The sequence below is a fragment of the Balaenoptera ricei genome, chromosome 9, assembly GCF_028023285.1.
Source record: "Balaenoptera ricei isolate mBalRic1 chromosome 9, mBalRic1.hap2, whole genome shotgun sequence".
NCBI lineage: Eukaryota > Metazoa > Chordata > Mammalia > Artiodactyla > Balaenopteridae > Balaenoptera > Balaenoptera ricei.
In genome coordinates, this window is record NC_082647.1 from 90,809,463 (window position 1) to 90,835,805 (window position 26,343).

The 26,343-nt window shown below is 37.3% G+C and overlaps 1 protein-coding gene across 1 annotated transcript in view; it reads right to left on the reverse strand.

The window, feature by feature from the left end:
- Window positions 1-24,625, reverse strand: part of LOC132372058 (platelet glycoprotein 4) — a 258,202-nt gene extending 233,577 nt beyond the window's left edge. The window contains exon 1 of the mRNA XM_059934062.1: window positions 24,527-24,625. The gene's annotated coding sequence lies outside the window, so the exon portion shown is untranslated. The remainder of the gene's footprint in view (window positions 1-24,526) is intronic.
- Window positions 24,626-26,343: the final 1,718 nt, after the last annotated feature.

Genomic DNA, 26,343 nt, shown 5'->3' on the forward strand with positions numbered 1-26,343 from the left:
GTTAGGCTTAACATAATCAAGCACTATATATATGAGGAAAAAATAAATCTTTTGTGTTGATTTATGTGTTTTCACTGTGTTACATCAGAATCAGAGGTAGAAGCGTTGGTTAACATGTGTATCTGCTAAAAATAAATTATTTGTAAAAACTATAGGAGAAATTGTGAATCCTCTAATTTGGAATAACTTTAAAAATAGGAGAGAGAACCCTCTGCCTGAGATGGAGCCAGGATTCACTGGAGAATATAACCAGCTAAGGCCCTTATTCAAAACATTCGGGTCTTTTCTGTATTTTTACAAACTAGTCTATAGCCACTTGGGGGCACACTTACATCATGTGTTTTTTCCCACACAAATGTTGCAAACATAATGAATTTGGATGATCAATAACGTTAATGAAACAAATAATAAATCCTATTAAGAATCATACTTCATTTTGTGCTTCCAGCTCAGTAGAACATGATAATTTTCTGATAATTATAATATGCACTATCTTAGTCAAATTTGTGAGTAACCACTACTAAAACAGCTCCAAATTTGTTTGATATTATACAGATATTTAGTCTCTGCGTGCTTTTATTTTCTGCCATTTTCAAACTGTTATTTAAATCTAAGTAACCATTAATTTTGTAAAGTGTGTGTTTTCCATTAATCTGCATTGTGTCTAAAATCTTGATTAGCTTACAGTGAAAGAATAATTTGATACCTAACATTTATGTTCTGTGAATAGTTATCAATTAGATGCCTATTAATGTGTATCTTTTCAGTAAATCAGAGTAAAATTCCATTCTGCTATAATATTAGCCATTCCATTATTCTGTTTATTGCAACTTTTTCTGTAACCACCACTCCACCACATCAAGAGGAAAATGAGTGCTCTGTGACATTTTGCTATTACCAGTACTGCCACTGCCAACACATTTTTCGTTAGTAATAGTACAATTGTTTTTTAAGCCATATTTGTCCCACTAGTTAAGAAACAGAGTCACAAGAAAGAAAAAAGAAATAAAAAGACCCTAATTTACTTCACAGGAACAGTAATAGCCCTTAATTATTATACCTTTCAGATAAAGAAAAAAAAAAGAATATATGTGACACACAAACACAGTGATTATTTGCAAGACATTCATATTTTCTAAATTGGTCAGATTAAAACAAACCTAGTACATACACTTAATGGAAAATCATTTTTTTCAATGTATATTACTGTGAGTTTTCTTTTCTGAAAAACAAAAATGGTCAAACATGAAATGTCAGTATAATATCAAAACCAATGGAAACCGTTTCTCTTTTAACATATTAAAAACCTTACATTGGAGAAAATACTAGATGATTGTACTTATAGTTAGCATATGAAAGTTTAGCACAAAAAGCACCCCATGCAGAATACTGAAGAAAAAGACAATCTATGCTATGATGATCTTATCCAGTTAAAATCTGAATATTTAATTACATTTTTAAAATACTAATGTACAAGTGTACATTTATATATAGCACAAATTAGGTGAGATAGTTTACCAGCAAAAGAATTTTATTTCCGTTAGAGTTACAGTCAAGTTATTCATCATTGTGAGTCCACAACTGCTTACTTAGTCTCTATTACATCCGAGAAAGAACCACTTCACATTGTTATTCACATATATGATGTGCTCCCCAATAATGCGTGCATAATCATCTACACCTTTTGAACCAAAAGGTAGAAAATTTTATAAAAAATATACAAACCATATATATTACATCTAAAACAGACACAAATGCATATTCATTTTTCATAATTCTATACTTTGGTAAATATAAAAAGAAGTACTGCTGCATAATCTAAAGCAATAGCCATAGTGTTTGGCTCTAAAGCAGCAGGGGAAGTATCCGGGTAATTGTATTCTGGACTACCACACATGGAAGCCTTCATTAAACTCAGAGATTCCAACAGCAAATTACTCGTCAGGTATTTCACTGTGAATCTGTGGCACGAGTCCCCCTGAACTACATTTTCCCCCAAGACAGGTGCCATGGTCACTGTAGGAAACCCTGGGCTGTGCTTGAGAACTTGCATTTAAATCTCAGTTCTATCACCAATTGTCCCCGCGTGGGACATCGAACACTTAATTTTTTCCAGGCGCTACTTTTCTTATCTATAGATGAACGGAGTAAACAATCCTCACAAACCAATCCAGCCTGAGCTTCTGAGTCAGCAACATCTTTGGATACTGATACCAGAGTAAGCTTGTCTTAATTGAGAATTAAAAGAAAATGAAAATAGGAAGAGGAATGATGTGTAAAGGATTTTTAATTAACACTTAAAATGTGACTTAGTAAAACTTGTGACTTTTTTCTCTTTTCAGTGTTCAGTTGAGGGCTAGAAGTGTTATTTAGTCCTGGGAAGAAGAATCTAGCACCCAGCACTGCCCCTAGTTAAGGATTCACAAGGAGAACATTTCCTAGTGCAGCCAGGTAGATCATCCCTCGCCATCCAAGGGAGGAAAACTGCACTGATTAATGCAAAAAAATTATTAAAGACTAATGTAACAACTTACAAAGTTACCAAACATTGAATTACATACTTAAAATGGATGAACATATAAATTATACCTCAAATCAAAACAATATTGATAATTTTTAAAAATAATATGGCACCCATCCTTCCCAATAGTATCTCACACATGTAATGGAATTAATAAGTATTTAATAAATTAATAAGCAATAAGGTCACATTCCCCATAATGACCTCTCTGCCTAAAACAGACAAGTTCTAAACTCCAATATTGTTGTCTAGCTAGGTCTGCCCTCCCTGTATGGTTGGTTGCCTAAGAGTAATAAATTAGTTTTACTTTTTAAAAATTCCTAAAAGCTTAGATCATTCTCATGCTAAAATATAGTTTCAGGATAAGTCCTAGTGCCCAGGGCACATGGCCCTGGTCCCTCACTCAGTAGGTCCTTTGCTCTTGCTGTTTTGTTGTCAGGACTGCCCTCTCCTACTCCAGGCCCTACTGGCTCCTACTTATTCTTCAAATTTTAAGTCTGTGTTCAAGTCTTGAGACAGGGGTTCCCAGACCTCACAGATACAAGATCACAGGCTACATCCTTTTATAGCTGTTTATAATAAATTTACTCTTTATAACTTACTGACATTTACAATGAAATATTTATGTGTGTGCTTGTTTGATGTGTATTTGTTTCTCCACATTACTGTTAGTTCCCTGAGGGTGGAGCCCATATGTGGGTTTTCCATAGTTGTGTTTGATGCAAAGTGGGAACTTAAAGAATATTTGTGAATTAATCAACCAATACACCAATGATTGTTCACCAAGTTCTCCTGGAAAGATGCTTTTCTTTTAGCTTTCAGAATGCCATACTTCCCTGATTTTTCTCCTGTCTCTCTTGCTTCTTCTCAAACTCCTCTGATTTTCCTATAAATGTTACTTTTACTGAAGATACTTATCTAGACCATCTTCTCTTCTTACTCCACATATTCTCTATTAGAAATCCGAAGTACTTACACACCTTTATTTTTCTTTAGGCAGCTTCAGTCTCCTGATCCCTGGATGTACATTTTAACTGCCTTTGGGGACATATGCAGACTAATAAAATAACATTAAAAAATTAAACTCATGATTTAATAAGTTTAATTAATCTCAAAAAATCTATCCCTCCTCCTGTGATCTCTCAGTTGTTTAGTCCAGACCTCAGGTTTTACCCTTCTTTTCTTTCACCTGTTACCCATCTCAAATTATTCAGCAAGGCCTATTGGGCTACATCCTAAATATTTCTTTAATTATTTGCTTTTTTTCCATCATAACTACCCCTTGTCTACTTCAAGTTTCTCTCTTGCAGAGATTCCTGGCACAGCTCCTTAAACTGTCCGCCCACCATCCATTCTTGCCACTTCCCATCTATTTTCCATCCAACTGACAGGATGACCTTTCTGAAATGCAGAACAATTACATTACATGACTTCAAATGCTGCCATGGCTCTCCAGTGTCATAAAGTCAACCTGCCATAATGTTTACATGTTCTCCATGATCTGGTACCTTTTTACCTCTCTAGCCCATCTTTTGCCATTCTTCTATCTAAATCCACTTGCAAATGTGCTCTCTCTTAGAACATTCTTCCTTCTGATTCGTTGACTGATTAAATCAACCTTTAGACTTTGATTTTTTTCAGAAATGTTCTCCTCACCTGCCACGTCTTGGTTACCTGTCTGTCCTATGTGCTCCTTGACCACCTGTATCTCCTTCTTTGTAAACCTTATCATGATAAGGAAGTCAAGTAAATTCATTTCATCCCCTGTGAAGATTACAAAAAGCAGACAATCTACTTTAGGATAGGGATAGTTGTGTGTATGCTCTATTACTGTGTGTGTGTGTGTGTGTGTGTTTTAAAGTTTCCAACTCTATTTTAATATTCCTAGTAGGATAGAAAGAAATAATAAAAATGTTTAAAGAAAATGATGTAACATGAGTAAAAGGACATCATTTGTTTCTACTCAATTCAGACTTGCAAAAAATCGTGAATGCATTTGGCAAAATTTCCAATTGGTAAATCTTATACACTAATATTATATTCCAAATAAGGCTACATAAATATGTCAGCAACCTGTTTCCCCAAAGCCATTTACCACATCCTATTAGTATCAATAGGAATAAACGAGCTTCTCGAGAAGAAGTCAAACCCACCACTATTCGAAGAAGTTATAGCTAGTCCAACCTTAAAAACATTTGAAAGAAAGCAACACCAGTCTTGGCTTTGCTGCCAGCCTGATGCCTCTGTAAACAGAGACACATCTAAACGTTCCAGAGGTTTGAAACGAGATTTTTGATCCAGAGCAGACATATAAGCCACATGGATTTTTTTGAGGTTTTGGATAATGAACAGCAGCACATCACAAAGGCCTGTAATAATTAGTCCATTTGTATAAAAATAAAATAAGCCTTAAAATGTGAGCATTTATCTAATTGTTAGTAAAGGTAGAATTACATCATACAAAGCACTATCCTTAGAAGAGCAAAACCCAACAATAAAAGAATTAAGCTTCAGAATCTTTAAACATTTTGCTTCATAACTTTTTATGATTTTTTTAACAATAATTAGAAGGTTTAAATTTACTGCTGATATTTTGATATTCTTTCTTGCTGTTGTCAAGTCTCTTCAAGTCTTTCAAAAGCAACTTTTATCCCCTTAACAGGACAGACTCTGAACTTGCTCTGTATGCTACCACTTTACCAACAAATCATATTTTTATCAAAGTATCAGTACCTTTTAAAGCTAGTTCCTTCTGTATATAAATAACCCCTACCTGGAACACTCCAGAAGATTACAAAACATACTTGATCAAAGTTCTATTACAGCTCTTCAAAATGCTTACACTTCAAAACTTGCAATGTAACTTGGAGAATTAGTCAATAGATTAATGACCCTTTAATGTTTATAAATATAAGTAGATAATAGTGGAACTTTTATTTGTATGTTTTCCATAATCTGAATATATTGTTTTCTTTAAAATTTCTCATATTTTAAAATATGTTTATATAAAAAATACTGCTTTCACTGAGATGTATAAGAATATTGGTGATAGATTTCAGTGGGAAGGCAATAAACACAATATTGATGAGGTAATTGTGATCTTTGATACAGATTTAGGTGTTAGGTAATTTCCATTAATCACGTGGGTGTGTAGGTGTGTATGTATAACAGGGAAAAATCATAAAGTTTTTAGATTTCTTCTAATGACCTTCCTTAAATTTATAAACCCAACAAATCTAGCAAATCTTAAATCTTTTTTTTTTTTTTGGCTGTAAATTATAGAGCCAAGTTGCTGAATACAATTGCCCTCAACACCTCATGCTTCATGAAGACCTAACATACCTTTGCTAAATATAGTTTTTGTTTCTTTTTGTAAATTTATTTATTTTATTTATTTTTGGCTGCATTGGTCTTTGTTGCTGTGCGTGGGCTTTCTCTAGTTGCGGCGAGCGGGGGCTACTCTTCATTGAGGTGAGCAGGCTTCTCATTGTGGTGGCTTCTCTTGTTGTGGAGCATGGGCTCTAGGCACACGGGCTTCAGTAACTGTGGTGCACGGGCTTAGCTGCTCCGCGGCACGTGGCATCTTCCCGGACCAGGGCTCGAACCCGTGTCGCCCGCATCGGCAGGCAGATTCTTAACCACTGTGCCACCAGGGAAGCCCTAAATACAGCTTTTAAAGTGTTTTTTAAACTAATGAAACCTGTCAGTCCTTCTTGAACTCAGAAATTTAAGTCCGCCAGATGGGGATTGTAAATTTTTCCTATACAATTCATGGGACTTTTTTTGATGAGAACATTGAAAAAGCTTAAAGATTCAATGAATTTCTACTGTCCATGGACTAGTCTGTGCTATCTCTCCGTTGTGTTTCAATGCTAAAAATATAACTAGCAACAGTGTCAATTTTTAAAAAGATTTGAAGAGGCAAATTTTCCCTCATGCATAATGACCAGAGGAAATTACAACCAGCTTGCAATCTATTAAACTCACACCGTGTGAATGGTGAATGCACACAATTTGACTTTCTGATGATCATGTAACAGTGTACAAAATGTGTTGTGATACTTACGTTCTGAAAATAATATTTTCACTTTGAAAGTCTTTTTTCTTTTCTAAGTTAAACCGAGTCTTACTCCATGAGACGCCTACCTTCAAACCCCATCTCAGCAGAGGCCCATCAGATGTCTGTTTATATTACCTTTGTGAGCTCTGACAACAAAATGCCCAGCTGAGCCCACAGCATTTTACAAGTGTTCTAAACCGAGTAGGCTGGCATATCAAACATCCACATACTAATTGTGACATTAATCTCCAGCCATCAGCTGACTATGGAGGTTAGAGCTGTATTAAAAACATGTTGCAGTTCTAAATCACTTCACCAAGTAACCCATGTGGTGCCGTATCTTATTACTATACCAACAAGGAGTGGCAAGAAGCAAGAATAGTATAGCTGAGCATGAATTTTGAAAGAAAATGTTCTGTTCTGTTATCTAAGTTGTGTAAGTAGTATATGATAAAACTGTGCAATCTAGAAATCAAAGGGCATTTATTTTTGATCATCTGTCTATACGGGAGACTTCTTACTAAATAGGATGCTTTCCAACTAGTAGAGGATTTGCTCCTTTCAAACCCTGGTATTTTAAACCATAATGAATAGTTCAACTGTATTATCAACTATCTGTCTTCTGAGGTAGACTATATTTGACATATTTTACCCTTTCCTTAATGTCCCATAACCATTATGATGAACAGTAATTGCTATATTGTAATGCAATGATACTCTGAGTTACAATGTAGGCGTGTGGGTTTCATTTTATTCATTGTCATAGGGACTCATATATGTGAGAGGATGATATGAGTCACCAGGATAAAAAGTGTGTGCCTTTAAAGAGAAACATGCAAGAGAAACCTGCTCTCTAGTGTGGACAGAATATAAACAGAGAAGAACAATGCTGCCTAAGGGTTCTTAGTCATCTGGGCTGACACCTTGGTTCTGCCACTGATTAGCTGCACAGCGTGGAGTAAGGTCGTTAGCTCCTCAGTATCCACATCCATACAGCAAGGAAAATAACAACAGCTACAGGTCAGATCCCAGGAATAAATGAGCTAATACGTGTGGAGTGCTTAGAAGAGTGCCTGATAGATGTTAGAGATGACTGGTTATTAGCAGAGGGGGCAGAAAAGTTAACATGCAGTTGTGAAGTTGTATAGAGAAATATAAAGAGGGCTCATGGTACAACAGAGCCCCTGGTTGGGAGGGAGGAAGGGATTTGCAGAAGGTGGAGGTTAAAAGAGGAAAATATTTAGAAGTATCCCCTAAAAGGTTAATACATTGATTAAAAGGATGATGTTAAAGGATTTTTCTATGTATCTTACAAGTATTGGTTTGTCTCACTGGTAGCATTCAACTTCAGCAACCCATATTTCATCTTAAAAATAACTATTTTTAATAATTGCATTCATTGTGTTAGGCCTAAGAATTATTTTTATTAATTTATTTACTTGTTCATCCTTCCATCTATATGTCCATCCCTACACTAACCTATTCATTTATTTATTCAATTTTTCAACGAAGAGCTACCATGCATAGGAAATTTGAAAGTTACTGCAGAATCCTTAAAGATCAATGTGAAGCCTCTGTCACCAAGATACTTTCAAATTAATAGAACAGAACTTCCCACATTGGGCAACTTCAGCAAAAGTGAGGGATTAGCTTTGTCAAACACATTTTTGACATACAACGTGTAAACAAAAAGCACATAGAGTGTCATTCATCATCCAGCTACACAAGGGTCAAGCTGCAACCCATTGCAGATTTCAGGATGAAGAAAACAGGAGGAAGCACCGTGTGCTTTGGATAAACGGGCCCCCCAGATAGTTAAGATGCGTATCTCCAGAAGTATTTCAATGACCCTGGATTCTTCCATCTTCCCATACATCACAGAAAAGCCCTACAATTATTAAGCTGAGATATCTGTTCTTTGTGATTGGCAGTAATTTTTTTAACCAAGTTAAACATTTCTTTAACACTGTGGATCTTTGAGATGGAGACATAGTACAAGAACTCCTTTTTGGAACCCTTATTTTTGCAGCTAGTGTTTTGGGAAATATTGGGTTATAAATATACAGCAATTGCATTACTGCACAGACTTTGGGATAGGTTTTTGGGACAAAAGCCTTTTCTACTTACTTCCTGGTTTTCAGTTCTGTTCAGCATATGGTGATGAGGCTACACATTCAATCTCAATGAAATAATAAAGGTGCTTTCTGTATTCCTTTAGATCATGCACATGGAAAACAGAATTCAGCACAGTAAAAGGCAGTTTTGATGACTGACAAAGTCCAGGTTGCAGGAGAGGGAGCAATGTCCTGCGCCTGGTGAGGTCATCTTGTGGATAATGGTTTTATGCTAGGAGCCAGCACTGCTTTTTTCTGAATGGAGCTCAGATACTATTTGGTGCAGCAATTTTCTTTAAAAAACAAAAAGCCCTGGATAAGGAGAAGCCCTGGGAGTTCTCCAGGGACTTGACTTTCATCCTGACTCTCCAAAGTGAACTGAGCACCATCTTTAAGTTATGAAATTGTAATGCTGAAACACAAATCCTACCCTGGCAGAAATCTTAATTGTTCCAAAATTGGAACCATTAGAAGGTCATTAATCTGATTTGTTATCATTGTAAAATGATGAATCAAAGAGAAGATCCTCTCTCTCTTCCCTAGGAAACCACTTGTTCCTTTGCATAAAATCAATATGAGGTCTTTCATCTGAATACAACTCTTCCTTGACACTAATTTTTCACTAAAACACTGTTGAAATAATCTTAAGACGGCTTTCTCAACCTAGCTTTTTTCCAGATGATTTAGCCCACACAGTTGAACCTAGAAAAATGTTAACAGTTAGGTTGAGACTTCCCAATACACAGTAAAATGTATGAGACATCATTGTAAATTAGGATAAATTACACATTATTAGGTACAACCACATGTTCAGCATCTAACTTTAACTAGCCTATCTCTGACCTCAAGACACAAGTAACAATTTCTTTATCACACAGGACAAAGATGTTTCTGCACTTAGCAAAAAATTGGTCAGATGAAATCCAAAGTGTACTTATGAAGCAGGAAAAGAAAAAAGGAAAGATTTGTAAGTCTATTGTAAATAAACTTGACTCTGATTTTGGACTACATCAATATTAACATATAGATGGAAGAAAGAAAGGAAAGTAGGAAGAATATAGTTTTTCCTTAAGACATGTCTGCATGATGTCATTGGTTTTTCCTTATCACTTTGTCTATTATAAATATAAATGTATTAACTGTATTAAATTGATGTTTCACAAACTTTTCTTGCTAACACCAAACTTGATTGTTTAAAAATATAGATTCACGGATTCATATTCTGATTCTGTTGCTTTGAAAAACACCCAAGCATTTGTGATAGTTATGAATAGGCAGTAGGAGAAACATGGCTTAAAACATCAAAAATAAAACACTGATTTGAATTTAGTTTTATTTTCACTTGTATTTTTTCAATTTAAATTTTAATGAAGCACTTACTATATTCCAACTTAGACATATGAGGGAAGTGTGAGTGGATAAGATTAGTGTCCACTTTCAAATAGACTATTCTAGTAAGGGAGATAAGCTATGTATCTCAAGAAGAATCATATAACAAAGGTAGGATCTCCAATCTTGCATTTATTAACTCATTCACTTACTCATTATTTTACTTAGTAAATATATATTATCCACTTATTAAAGAATAGGCATTGTGTCAAATTAGGGAGCTACAATAGTGAGCAAAAACAAGCACAAGTCCTGCCTTCATGGAACTTCTAGTTTAGGAGGGAGAATGCCACTACACAAACTAATAACATTATAAGTATAAAATGCAGTATATGTTATGAAAGCAGTGAATAAGACCTCATTGGCACATAGCATGCAAATAGTGATCTAGTCAGAGGGGTCAGGAAGTTTTTTCTTACTAAATAAACTTGAACTGAGGATAAGGAAGCAGTAATGAGATGAAGGGAGGAAGAAAGCTCTTCCAGGCCACAGTAAGTACATGTGCAAAGGCCCTGGGGTAAGAGAAATCATGTGCATGTAAAAGACTGTGGTGGCTGAAGGTCTAAGAGGAAGGGGGGAAAAGGCTAAAAAGATCAGACTACATAGGATGTTAAGATACATCCAGGATTTTTGTCCTTATTTTAAATACAAGTGTTCAGAAATAGAATGGCATGATAAGATTTGCAATTTGAAAAGATCATCTTGGCTGTCTGTGCTCTGGAAAAATGACTAGAGGACGGAAGACTAGGTTTGTACAGATGAGTGGGCAGCTATTCAAAATGTTCCAAAAGGAGATAATAACAACCTAAACTCAGACAACAGAGATGGAGAATAAAAGGGCAGACACACTTATAAAGTATTCTGGAGGTCAAACCAACAGACCTTGGTGATTAATTCATCACCGTCAGATATGGTAGGGGCTAGTGGGTAGGAAAGGGGAGGAAATTTCAGGGATGGTGGTGACTTACTGAGGTAGGGAACGGTAGAAGACTACCAGGTTTGAGAAAGGAAGAGGGAATAGATGAAAATGATTTTGAACATGATGAATTTGAGGGGCCCTGAAGATATCCCTGTAGAGTAGGTAATTAGAAATTCTGATCCAGAGGATAGAGGAGAAGTATGGACTAGAGATAGTCATTTGTGAATCATCAAGAAAAAGATAGTAATAGAAACTGTGGGTACGAATGAGATTAATAATATGGAGTAGGAAGAAAAAAGAGTTTGGGATATAGCCTTCAAGAACTGTAGACGTTTTTTGGCAAAGAGGAGGAGATTGTAAAGGACACTGAAAAGGAAAGGAAAATAAAAGAAGTAGGATTCAGACCAGGGAGTATGCAGGAATAAGACAACGTGGGAGAATTTTTCAAAAATGGAAAAAAGCAATCAATAGTTTTAAGTATCCATTGCATTTAGGGACTCTGGTGTGACTGATGACATTTTGGCAAAGTGACATTTGGCAAAGTCAGATAGTTATGGGTTAGGGAATGAAAGGATAAATGGTGACAATAAGTAATGACAGTCTTTTTTTTTTTTTTAGAAGTTTGACCATAAAGAGGAAGGATAAGGCAATGCTGATTTCAAATACAATATTGCCCAATAAAAACATCATGTTTACTTTCTTACTCACCCTTTTAATTTCCTTTCACATTTCTTTTCTACTAAATAAACCATGCACCTCTCTATCACTGAAGCTAGTAATGTTGCTCTAACACACACCCTCTATCAAGACTTCAGTGATCCCATCTCATCCTTCAGCAGGTTGAAACAGTCTCTAGTACTCTGACCCTCTTTCCCCTCTGCCCACATGAGCATGTGAGTTAATTTCATGAGAAGATCCACCCTAGTTCTATTATTTAGCTAATCTAAACTTCAGTAAATAATATAACTTTTTAAAACTTAGTTTGCTCAACTGAAAGGGAAGACTCACCCTTATGTCAAGGTGTCGATGAAAGTGGAGTGAGATAGTGAGTCCAAATTGCTCATTACATTTCCTGATCACTGTAGATCTCAATGATTATCAGCTGAATTTGACTCATGTGCATGATGTGTTTTATCCAGTGTTAAAAAGAAGACTATAGGCTCAAAATGGAGTCACTTATGTTAAGCCCCATTTCACCAAACCGGGACTTAACTTAGTTACAGTTTCAGCTTCCCCAGAAATGGAACCTTAAACCAGTCAATCAGAAATCACCTGGCCAGCACTAGTGAAGTCATCTGCCTGGCAGACCCAACCATACACTAAGGGAAAGTAATCTTGCAATAAGCAACCTGCGTTTTGGCCTACTATAACTTCCTTGTTCCTGCTCCTTTCTGCCTGTGAAAGTCTCTCATTTTGTACAGTTTTCTATGTGCTAGATTGAATGCTGCCTGATTCATGAATCATTGAATAAAGCCAATAAGATCTTTAAAATGTAAAATTTACTCAGTTGAATTTTGTTTTTAACACCAGTTTTCAATCAGAAACTACATGTAAAAATGAACAAGAATCTTACAAAATATTGTTGAGAAAATTAACATTTAAATAGCAATTCAGATTAGGTTGAATCATGAAAGACATATTCCTCTAAACTTCATAATCGTTATCATCACATTACTTTAAAATAGATACTTAATGTGCTACTTCATTCCAAGCATTTAAAAAACCTACAAACTGAAGGTAGTTTAGTTCAAGTAATGTACAACAACATCCCTATCATTATTTACTGAGAGATTAAAAGGTTGATTTTTAAATAATTTTTCTCATACTGTAGTTTATACTCTTTTGAATTTAAGGAGAATTTCTTTATAAATTTATAGATGTGAAAAAAATCAACATTTATAATTTACTTTCATGACTTTCCATTTTAATAGTAGGGATGGACAAACATATTCTACATGTGGGAGTGGAGATATAATTTCCACTCACTCCCTTGAGTTTGTAAATCAAAAAGGAAAAATAAGCATACGTATTTGGAGGAGGAGAAGAATGGCAAGGGAGAAAAAAATCTAAGAGCCAATTTACCAAAGGATGATGGAAAATCATGGATTTAACATGCATGCATTTGTTTTCCTTTGTGTAATACATCTTTGAGGTCTCAAACAAACCTAAACTAGAAGCAGGTGATCTAACAAAGTGAGTAGGAGCAAAAGGAATGTCTCTATACACTCTCATTTATTTTCTGATATAAAATTAGAAAGTTTCTAAGGTGGAAGCAATGATTCCAGAAGAAAAAAATTGACAGCAGCACTATAAAGGCACAGGATTTTAATACACTATTGATTAATAGAACATGACCTAAATAAGAAAAGGAGAGAAACTTTAATGAGATTGTGCTTACAGTGAATAAATCACGACTTTCTGCAGGAGAGGCACCTACATTCAGTGGAATGCTGAGAGGGAACCATAGATACTTGCGGTCTGGGAGTGAGAGAAACCCTCTTACATACTCCCTCCCTCACACTCCCAGACCGCAGCTTTTGAAGGCAACATGCCAAGTGACCGTAGTCAACTCAGCCTAGTGCTTAGGACTGTAAGAGCTCAAGTTCAAATTAAAGACTCAGAATCTGAGTTCAAACCCCAGCTCTGCTATTTGCTAACTATGTGACTTCAACTCTGAGCTTCAGATTCTCTGTCCTTAACGTGTTAGTCCTTTCATGCTTCTATAAAAGAATACCACAAATTGGGTGGCTTATAAGGAACAGAATTTATTCTCATAGTGTTGGAGGCTGGGACATCCAGGATCAAGGTGCCAGCAAACTTGGTGTCCCATGAGAGCAAATTTCCTAGTTCGTAGAAGCTTGTCTCCTCACTGAGTCCTCCCAGGTCAGGAGGAAGCAGCACTAATCCCATTCTTGAGTGCTCCAGCCTCAGGACCTAATCACCTACCAAACACCTCACCTCCTACTACCATCACATTGGGGGTTGGGATTTCAACATGTGGATTTTAGGCAGACACAAGCATTTAGTCTATAAAGGTGGTGATGATAATGATTTCCTAATTCAATGAGTTGATATAAGAAGTAAGTAATGTATATAAAGCACATAGCACAGTGCCTAGGGAATATTAAACAGATAAATGCTGGTTGTTACTATTCTGATTGTAGCCTTCTAAGAAATACACAAGTGATGACCTTGTTAATCAAAAGAAAGTATCCAAGTTGTATCAGAGGCTACCAAGACCTATATCTACGTCAGCTAATTCACAAGGAAAAATTAATATAAGATTTTTTCACTTATATCAATATAAAACCACAATGGACATGACCTAGAGGATTCGTACATAAAAACCACCTTGAAAAGCCTCTGGGGCTTGCCTGGTGGCGCAGTGGTTGAGAATCTGCCTGCCAACGCAGGGGACACGGGTTCGAGCCCTGGTCTGGCAAGATCCCACATGCCACAGAGCAACTAGGCCCGTGAGCCACAATTACTGAGCCTGCGCGTCTGGAGCCTGTGCTCCACAACAAGAGAGGCCGCGACAGTGAGAGGCCCGCGCACCGCGATGAAGAGTGGCCCCCGCTTGCCGCAACTAGAGAAAGCCCTCGCACAGAAACGAAGACCCAACACAGCCAAAAATAAATAAATAAATAAATAAAAATTAAAAAAAAAAAAAAAGATAAAAAGAAAAGCCTCTGAAATGGTACAAGGTGAAGGGTGGAAGACAGAAGGGACTCCATATACATGCAGCATAATGAGAAGTGGCAGGAATTGACATGGGTAATAAGCTGGAGTCAAAGGGATGCTATTAGAGAAAAAGTGAATGAATGTGCTGGCAGAGGACAGTGGCGGGGGAGCAATGGGGGTAGTAGGTGAGGATGAACGTCCTGAGCAAGTCATCCAGGCAAGTCAGGGAGGTCAGGAAGACAAGGTGGAGAGGCCTGGGGTTGACCTTAGGAGGAATTCTTTTTTTTTTTTTTTCTTTTCTCATTTTTCTAAAGTTTTTACAATGTTGCTATTGCTCTTATACTTTAAGTTGTACTTTAAAGTAATTATCTGGACAAGCATGTCTATCATCAATGTGGTTTTCAGTGAATGAAAATGGGTAGTTCTTTGGCAACTTTTATTCAACATTTTAAGACATTTCAAATTCATGTGAAAAATAAGGTAATTATCCTTAACATTCATGTAACAGGTTGGAATGTTTCTTTGCTTATTCTTAATATAATTCTGCTTGTCTTCCACTTTACTTGAAACATTAATCTACTGACCTAGATACTGTACCTAGTCAATACATTATTTTATGTCCCAAAGTTATCTCAGTGTAGTAGGTGGAAATCTAAGATGGCCCCAAGATTCCTGCCCACTGGTGTACACATCTCGTAAAATCTCCTCCCTTCAAGTGTGAGCAAGACCGTGAATATGATAGGCTATCACTCCTGTGATTAGATTTTGAATTAATCAAAAGGGATAGGATACTCGGTGGGCCTGTCCTAATCAGGTGAGCTCTCCTGTGGGCCCCAAAGATGAAGTGAATTATAGCGTTGTGAGGGGACCTATGGGTGGGTCAGGGATCTATGGTCTCTAGGAGCTGACAGCCAGCAGGAAAACAAGGACCTCAGTCACACAGCCATTAGGGACTGAATTCTGCCAAAAACTATCTGAGTTTGCAAGAGAACACCCCAAGCCTTAGATGAGATTGGAATCCTGGCTGATACCTTGATTTCAACCTGGTGAGACACTGAGTAGAAAAGCCATCTCACCAATACCTGGACTCCTGATCCAGAGAAATTTTAAGATAATAAAATTGTATTGTTTCAAGTCACTAAGTTTGTTGTTATTTTTAGGAATAAGGAGCTAATACAATGAGCAAAGTCAAAATATTTTCTGCAATATTCAAAGATGTGAAATGTAAAGCAACAAGGTATAATGTCAAGAATTAGTATCAGCTGTTAATTCAACAATAATTTAAAAATAACTCCTAACACTAATACAAGTATGGTAAAAATGTGCTAGTATAAAGACCAGAAAGCTATATGTAACAATTTAGGAGATCTGGTAAGGTGGTTCAATTTCTGCACCAGCTGGAATCTCACTAATGTCATTACAATATTACTTGTGTAATAAATAAAATGTTAAGGAATAAGTATTTTTTGAACCACCTGACATTTGATTCACATTTTGAGAAAAAGCAAGAAAATGGCAGAGACTGAATCTGGTGGCCTTGAGTTCGTAGGGATTTGACTAATTGAATTTATGGAGCTCCTACAAACTAGCTTATATTGTAATCACTAGCAATTCTACCTTCTAGCATTTACATTTTAGGCAAATAGCTATTAAACTCTATTATCTGCTAACAGTAATACTGACATTTACATCAATGGCTATGCATCACCCCTCCTCACATCTCTTGGCCTTCTCTCTTACTTCAGCCAGTGTTTCAACAACGTTACTCCGGTGAATCTCTACAGTGCCTAGTCTGGGCCATGCAGCGTGCTTTCCCTGCCCAGGACCTCCTCCAATCCTGTGGCGTGGGGACACCCTCAGGAGCCCAGTGGGCATTCAGACAAATGCAACCAGGAAGTCGGGGTAGTTAACACAGCCACAGGGCCAAGTACCATCAAAGGAGATCAGAAGCTTATTGATAATGCTTTCTGCTTTTGTCCTCTCTGGAGAGATGACTCCTCAAAAATCCCAAGGGATGGAGCACCTCGCAACAATCAACTCAAAGGTGCGTCCTTGCATTGAGTTTCTCTCGTGCCAGTTCTCACTTCTCCTATCTCTCATCCCTGCTCCCCGGGGCCACTTCCCAAATTCATCACCTATAATGAATCCTTTCTTTGAGGGTCTGCTCTCTGAGAAACTCAGTTTAAGACAAACTGTATGTGAAACATATTTAAATTCTTTAATCTGAAGTGCATTTGATTTGATTACAGATATTTAAAAACTTAATGATTATGTTTTGAACTCTAAATTACAATTTTGTGGGAGGATATGTTTGAACAGAAGTAAACAGTCTCAATCAGATTAAAAATGTTTACCATATTAAAAAGAATGCAGGATGTAATTATATTCCTATCAATTGGAAAGTTTGTGAAGTTGTCTATTTTCCCTTTACTTTTAGTAAAAATTTCAGTTACTAGCATGCCTTTCAGTTTGTGACAGGTGCAGGCCGATCAAGGCTTTACGAATCATCCACCTTCTCTAAGTTTGGATGAAGATTCTGATCCTGTTGTTATCTAGGAGACTTTCCCCTATCATATATTGGCATAGCTGATCCTAGTAGAAGATTGCTTTCAATTAATATGACAGAGTCTTCCTGTGCAAGAGAGGATGAGAGCAATTACAAAACCAGAGAAAAGAAAAATGTAGAAACTGGACACGTAGGATGCATGCAAATGTGACAAATCAGTTTGAAGCAAGGTGACCCTGGCCAGGGTCAGGTATAGAGACGTGGGATTCACTGAATATGTACCATTCTAACAGCTTGAGAAATAAGCATATGGTTTGTCTACTGGAACAAAGCAAAAGAAATTAAAGGGTAAAGAAAAAACTAAGCTTTTTTAACATCTCTAATTGAAAACCTAAGAGAGGAGTAGGGGATTACTCTTAAGGATAACAAACAAATGTCCAGTACCCATGAGCCAACTGGAAGCCTCTAGACAAACAGACCATACCAAAATCCACAATGAAGAATTTTTCATAACATGGAAAGCAGCCATTTGATTCAATATGAATAATACAAAGAGAGCTTATGGCTGAATACATAGTAAGAGGTTATCAAATGAGAAGAGCTTTATGAACGGCTGACAAACTATAAAATAAATTAGGCTATGGGGAAGTAAGAGCCTTAAAAGGAATAGAGTGATTGTGCTAACCTCTTAAATAACTCATATTATGTTTTAACTCATGATGTGCTTCCTCAAAGTAGAACAAATCTGAAGTAGTATTACTCAAATAAAATGCACCCTTGCTCTCAGGATTTTGCTGAGTCTTTACCTGAGCCTTGGAAACTCAAGTAGATCTAAATGCTCCAGAGGCTTTCCTTATATGTCTGTCATTCCTCATAAACCTATGTTTTTTGGGGGAAAGGCTTTAAAATGACAGATATTTTCACACTGTTGATAATGAAGTTAACTCTGCCTGAGAAAATCTGAGGCTATGTAGTTTGACTAAAAACATGCCAAGAAAGTTCAATACTATTATCATGTTTGAAATTTCCCTGAAAAACAGAGACAGGGGAGACAGAGAAAGGTGTCGCTAACATTTTAACTTCTCTTCCACTCGCCACCTTGAACCCCACACCTTGTCTGATACACTCCAAGGAAGCTATCTCATGTGGATATTTAAGGGGGAAAAAAAAAAAAATCTTCAGATGATTAAATTAAGGCCAGATCTCCCTTCTCCCTTTCTCTCTTCTTTACTGAGAATCCCTCAAAGGCAGACAGTGCCTTCAAAAATGTAACCCCATATAAATGCCATGTTGTTGCATATATCAACAGTTCATTCTTTTTATTGCCAAGTGATATTCCACTGTATAGATACACCATAATTTGTTTATCCACCCACATAGTGAGGAACCTTTGAGTTGTTTTTCAAGTCTGGGGCTGTTACAAATAAAGCTGCTTTGAGTGAACATGTACAAGTCTTGGTGTGGACATATGCCTTCAGTTCTCTTGGGTAAATACCTAGAGATAGAATGGCTGGATCATATAGCTCAACTTTAAGAAACTGTCAAGCTGCTTTTCCACAGTGGTTGTACCATTTTATATCCTCTTGCCAGTATAAAGAGTTCCAGTTGCTTTACATCCTTGCCAACACTTGAAAAGACTAATCTTATTCATTTTAGCCAAATAAATATGTATCAGTAAATCACTATAGTTTTCATTTACTTTTCCCTGATGAAGAAAGGTTGAACATCTTTTCATACTTTTATTGATCATTCATATAGTATCTACAATAGTATAATTCCATTAATATAAATTCAAGATCTTATAAACAAATCTATATTGACCAAAAGTAAATCAATGGTTGCCTGGGGACAGGAATGGAGTAACAGATGGATTGCAAGGGTGTAAAAAAACAACTCCTGTTTTCTGTCTACTACTCTATTACTGTTCTCAACACTTCACTTCTGACACCAGATGTCAGTTTTTTGCCACACTGTGCAACTCTCTGGTTCTCTGGACACCAGCTGAGTGTCCTATAACTTAATTCAATTCTGACAGTAACTATCTGGAGAGAGCATCAGATCCCACAGGTTAAGGGCTCAGTCCCACAAGACTCCCCTCACTTCAGATGCCAATTGCAATTCCCAGGCTGCGGTCTATGCTTCTGACCAGCCCAGTATAAACCAGAGGCTCCTGATCCCCTTTCTCCAGTTCCATCATTTGCTAGAATGGCTCACGTAGCTCAGGAAAACCATTTACTTATCAGCTTATTATAAAAGGACACAACTCAGGAACAGCCATATGGGAGAGATGCCTAGGGCGAGGGATGTGGGAAGGGGTACGAGCTTCCATGCCCTCTCCACACACACCACTCTCCCCGCACCTCTACATGTTCACCAACCCAGCATCTCTCTCCATCTCATCCTTTTGGATTTTTATGAAGGCTTTATTACATAGTAATAACTAATTGAATCACTGACCATTGGTATTAATGGTCAAACTCCAGCCCCTCTCCTCACCTTGAAGGTAGGGACAGGGTTGAAAGTTTCAACCCTCTGATTACACAGTTGGTTCCCTTGATAACCAGCCCCTATCCTGTAGTTATCTAGAGGCTTTCAAAAAAAAAAAATCAGGGGCTTCCCTGGTGGCGCAGTGGTTGAGAATCTCCCTGCCAATGCAGGGGACACGGGTTCGAGCCCTGGTCTGGGAAGATCCCACATGCCGCGGAGCGACTGGGCCCGTGAGCCACAATTACTGAGCCTGCGCGTCTGGAGCCTGTGCTCCACAACAAGAGAGGCCGCGACAGTGAGAGGCCCGCGCACCGTGATGAAGAGTGGCCCCCACTCGCCACAACTAGAGAAAGCCCTCGCACAGAAACGAAGACCCAACACAGCCAAAAATTAATTAATTAATTAATTAATTAAAAAAAAAAAGAAGTTAGAAGAATAGTTGTAACTCCTATCATGGACACAGGGATAATCTAAAAAAAAAAAAAAAAATCACTGCGACATCAACTCAGGTGATTGGAATGGCTTGTTATGAATAACAAAAGACATCTTTATAGTTCTTATCAGTTAGTAAATGCCAAGGATTTTAGGAGCTCAGTGTCAGAAACAGGGACAAAGGCCAAATTTTTCTTATTATAAATCAAATATCACAAAGGGGCATAAGGAAACATCTATGAAGTTATGGAAATATTTGTTACCCTCACTAAAGTGACAGTGTTACAGGTATATACGAATATCAAAACTAACCAAGTTGTTTACTGTAGACATGTGCAGTTGACTGTATGCAATTAAGCTATAAAAAAATGCAAAGACTTTATTACAAGGTGCAGCCATTATTAAACGTACTTCACAGATTTGTTCTCAGTCCCCACGGCAGAACCTACTTCACAGATCAGTTATTAACCTCCGCGGCAGAACCTTGTATTTTGATGCAGGTTGTCCAGAAGGTTAGGAATGGACCACAAGTCAGAGAAGGAAGCCCAGCCCAGCACATGGAAGGGAGAAGAGAGTGGAAGGAAACTGGCTACAGCAGCAGGAGGCAGAGGAGAAAGAGGAGGAGGACTGTTCCAAGGAAGAGAGACACGGGAATTAAAAGGGGAGGTTTTCCCTTCAGGACAGGGCTCTTTCATCATTTTTCTGGGTGATATTTACTGTCTGTATATAGAGCTCCTCCTCCTATCCCATCCTCACTTGTAGATTTGGGGAATGTCTTCTGAAGTAAACTTATACAAGAGTAGAAAAGGAAACTCTGGGAAGGCAATATTCTTTGTTACTGCTTCTTTTGAGCCATCTTGGTCTCAATTCTTTTTAGGATCTGTAAACTCATGAGATATCAGTCTATATGGTGGATTCAAACACTTTGATGTGTGGGATCCTGGGAATGAGGTGGGTGGTGTTTGGAAAGATCATGAGATCTGGAGTTACGCTTGTGTTTGAAGCCTAGCTTTACCACCTATATGACACTGGGTAAAGTACATAATCTATTAAAGCCTCTTTTTTTTTTCAGCTGTAAAATAGTATTAATTAAATGATATAATGTACACAAAGTTCCTGCTAGGTTGCTCAGAAAATTTTAGTTTATTTCCTACAGGTAGCTCTCTGAACACTCGAAAGCTAGAATTAATGTATTTTAAAATTCTGTGGACTTCCCTGGTGGCGCAGTGGTTGGGAATCCACCTGCCTAAGCAGGAGACACAGGTTCAAGCCCTGGTCCGGGAAGATCCCACATGCTGCAGAGCACCTAAGCCCGTGTGCCACAACTACTGAGCCCTCCTGCTACAACAACTGAAGCCTGCACACCTAGAACCCACGTCCCACAACAAGAGAAGCCACCACAATGAGAAGCCCGCGCACCACAACAGAAAGTAGCCCCTGCTCACTGCAACTAGAGAAAGCCCGCACACAGCAACAAAGACCCAACACAGCCAAAAAAGCAAATAAATAAAAAAATAAAATAAAAGTTTGTGTTTATTAAGGTAAATATAAAAGATTGCCTTGAAACATAATATTTCTTTATCTTTAACCAAAAAGCTTACTCACTAGGTGGTTTGAATTTCTCTTGTATTTCTAAAATTCCTGTCTGTGTCCTCAGCAAACAATCATGATCTTTCTTCTGTACATTTAATAATTATACCATCAAACTCAAAAAACAATTTTTTAAAACAAAGCATCTGATGAAATAGCAGATTTGAACCCAATTAATAAAATAGCAAACAAAGGATATGTCGTACTTATAACAAAAACCCAACTATTCAAGTGGCCTTCTAAATACAGAAGTAAATTCCATCTTGTAGTAGCATCATGTTCTCTTTCCTACAGGCAGTAACTGATATTACTTTCTTACTCATACCCCAAAATTTTAGGTGCTGGAAAATCTTAAATGCATCAGTTTCCAAGCATTTATTTTGTAAAATTTCTCTTATTATTCTGAGTTCAGAATTTATGTTTATGTTCAATATTAAATTAAAATTTTTTTGATCTTGAGATTATTTATAATCAGTTCTATTTCTAAGAAGCTTTTTCATGACTCTCAAACAGAATTGACAACACAACTCTTTTAACTAATGAATATATAATATAATAAGGAGCAAAACGCTAATTTATGTATGTCACAAATTGCCTTCTCAAGGTAGGACCTTATTGTTATAGGTTCAGTTTTTCACTACCTTTGTACAGTGGGAAGGTCTTTGTCTTACTTGTAATGTTTGCTTGCCGGGACAGTGAATGTCTGTGTGTGTTGCTGTGTGCTGCCCCCTACCGGAGAAGGGCAAAGCTGTGTATTCAGGAATGAGGTATTGCCTCAAGAAGCCTACGTATCATTGTTTTCTCACCTCTGATAAAGACAGTGAAAGCAGCTCTTTTGCTCCTTTCCTGTTTGCCCATTTCTGTTCCCCTCTAACTTTAAAAGTACCTAATTATGGGAATGAGGTCACTAAGCAATTGAAACTAACTCCTGACTTACTCTCCCCTGAATGCACACCACGCCTTGCCTAACCTGTTGATTCTTTTCCTACATAAAAAGAAGAATGAAGAATTAAGCAGTTAAAAAATGACTAGCTCTCTACTCCCAACAGCTCCTTTAGCAATCCTGAAGGCAGATCATGTGGGCAATATAACATCTGAATAAAGAGTCAGCCGGTGTGCACTCACTGGAGAATGATGCAGAACCCATCCTCCTGCCTTGATGATTCACTGAGATTCTCTGCCACCCCAATGCCCATGTTTCCCTTTAAAAACTGTCATGGTTGAGCAGAATCTTTGGAGTTGGCCTCTGGACATGAGTCCACCTTCTCCCAGATTGCTAGCTTTCCTAACCAGATCACCTTTTTCTTTTTCTACTGACACTTGCCTCTCCAATTACTGGCTTATGAGCAACAAACAGCCAAACCTGGGTTCAGTAACAATAGACGTTTAGGAATCAGAACACTTACTTAAGCTTTCATATTTCATGTCCACTCTAGATTTATATTCCTAGTCATTAAAACAGGCCATGTATCTAGTCAAACACACATCACACTCAAAATGCCAGCAATTGATAGCCTCTTCCAATTTACGGAAAAGATTAAGGCCAACATAATAGAAAGGCTGATATACTTGTTAGAAGCAGAGTTATACAAGCCTGGGTCTAAATCATACCATCACTGTTCTGTGACCTGATCCTACATGTTAAAACTCAGTTTTATCATCTGTAAATTGTGATTAATAATGTTACTCCATAACATCGCTGTGAGAATTAAATTCCACGCATAAAGCACCTAACAGAGTTTCTGAGAAAAAATACATGCTTAATAAATGCCAAAGAATGACAATCATTTAATAAGCTGTGCATTTTCTGCAACTAAAAAATTTCTCCAAAAGCAACTTCCCTCCCTACCTCAACATCTATCAATTAGAAAGGTGTTTCCTTCTGTCAAAGGTTCCACCCTACACTAGTATTCTTTGTCTTATGCTCTATCACTTCACTTGCTGCTTTTCTCCATTAATGATTCCCTGTCTTAGAGTTTCTTTCCTTTGTACTGAGTTTTCTTCTCCGATTAAAAACATGCTTTCCTACTTTGACCTATAACCTTATCACAGTCTTCCCTTTCAAATCAAAATTACTAAATATTACTCTACATTGGCCACCTCCCTGTTACTCCTTAAACCTTCATTGTACAGTACTACTTTTCACAACCTACCAAAACTCTTCTCTGCAAGGTCACCAATGTTTGATCTCCTTTTTGCCACATTTAGTATCCAAGTATCCATATCTCTATTCTTGCTCTGCATGAACTATTTGTAGCACTGACATGGTTTCTTCTTCAGTTTCAGAACACAGCTCTGTTTTACTCCTTTCTTCAATTTCACCAACCCATCGACTGCTGAATTGTGGACATGTCCTTGAATCAGCGTTTTGCCTCTTTCCTTTTTGCTCTGTAATGTGAATGATCTTATCTTTATTTTCATATTCTCTTATCACTCATCATCCCTCCGTGAATGAGTCTCAGATCCACCATTCCCAGCAATATTTCATCACACATACCATATAACTCAACAATTCTACTCCTATTTGTATACCCAAGAGAAAACATGCATCCACACAAAAACTGGAACATATATGGTCACAGCAGCATTATTCATAATAGCCAAAAAGTATAAACAACCCAAATATCCAACAACTGATGAATGGATAAATAAAATATGATACCATATAATGTTAATATGAAAATAAAATATAAAATCCATACAACGGAGTATTATTTCACAATAAAAAGAACTGAAGTATTGATACATGCAACAATATAGACAAACATTGAAAACATTACGCTAAGTGAAAGAAGTCAGTCACAAAAGGCCACATATCATTCCTTACGTATGACATATTTAGACTCCGCAAATCTATGGAGACAGAATGCAGATTAACAGTTGATCAGAGTTGGGGAATGCAAGAGCTGATTAACTGCTAATGAGTCCATAGCTTCTTTTAGGAGAGAAGAAAATATACTAAAATTAGATTGTGGTAATGGCTGCACAATCATGTGAATATTCTAAAAATACTGTAGCGTACTCTTTACATGGGTGACTTGTTTGGTATGTGAATTATGTCTCAATAAAGCTACTGAAGTTAAATACACACACAAGTAAATCACTAATAAGCATCCAAGTGACCTTTTAGAAACTTGTTTTTCCTTAGAATAAAGCATTTTCATTTTGAAAGTGTTTCTGAATTAATCCCATTATCACATCTTCCTGTGTTTTATGTATCTATTTCTTATCTAGTTAATTAGGCAGTCTTTGAACCTAGAGAGAGAATTCTATCTTTATTTACTGTTTTCTAAGAAAGCACAGACTAAGGAAATTAATAGAATACCAGATTCATTCTACTTAATGTGGAAACAGTGCATAATTTTTTTCGATCTGCAGTGACAACTCAAAGCCTGTAACCTTGAGTTTTCTTTATTGCTAAATTTTCAATCCTTCTAATTTGCAAATGGAAAATATGATGTTTTGGATATCTATGACTACATACATATGGAGTATCCATATGTCTTCCAACAAGGTCATGTATCTAGTTGTTGAGTAAAAGATGATACTAAGGACAGATTATTTTTAGCTGTGGATGGCAGTTATTCTGCAGAAAATTTGTCCTCTAAGGAAGCAATGTCAGGGGTTTGTTTTTTTTTTTTATGCCATGTATGACCTTTGTTTCACCAAGTGTTTTACTCCTGCAATCAAATGAAAGTAAGTGACAGGAAAATGGGGCCACTTTTTTCAGAGTGAATTATCTGTCAAACACAAAGTGAAGATGATCAACATCAAACTTAGCTTGTTTTTAATATCTTACTATACCCACTGCTCAAGTTAATTCAACATCACTCAAGATAGAGAGGACAGGTCTGGGGTTTTTTGGCTTTTTTAATGCACATATTACCTTTCATAGGAAAATCCACAGTATTGTTTTCTGTTACTTGATCCTATTGAACTATTGAAGGTGATGAGGATTCACAGATCTTGATTAATCTAATCAGATTAGAACTAAGAATGTTAACTCTGTTTCTTGAAATACACATTGAAAGACTGAAATGCAGAGAGATTCAAAAGGAGAAAGTAAGACAAGCTTAGCAGACAGAGAATAACTTATCTTAAAAAAAAAAAAAAAAGAAGATAAGCAATGAGAAGATGGCGGTGTAGAAGGACGTGCTCTCACTCCCTCTTGTGAGAACGACAGCATCACAACTAGCTGCTGGACAAGTGTCGACAGGAAGACACTGGAATTCACCAAAAAAGATACCCCACATCCAAAGACAAAGGAGAAGCCACAATGAGACGGTAGGAGGGGAGCAATCACAGTAAAACCAAATCCCATAACTGCTAGGTGGGTGACTCACAGACTGGAGAACACTTATACCACAGAAGTCTACCCACTGGAGTGAAGGTTGTGAGCCCCACGTCAGGCTTCCCAACCTGGTGGTCCAGCAACGGGAGGAGGAACTCTTAGAGAATCAGACATTGAAGGCTAGTGGCATTTGATTGCAGGACTTCGACAGGACTGGGGGAAACAGAGACTCCACTCTTGGAGGGCACACAGAAAGTAGTGTGCAGATCGGGACCAAGGGGAAGAAGCAGTGTCCCCAGGGGAGACTGAACCAGACGTACCTGCTGGTGTTGGAGGGTCTCCTGCAGAGGCAG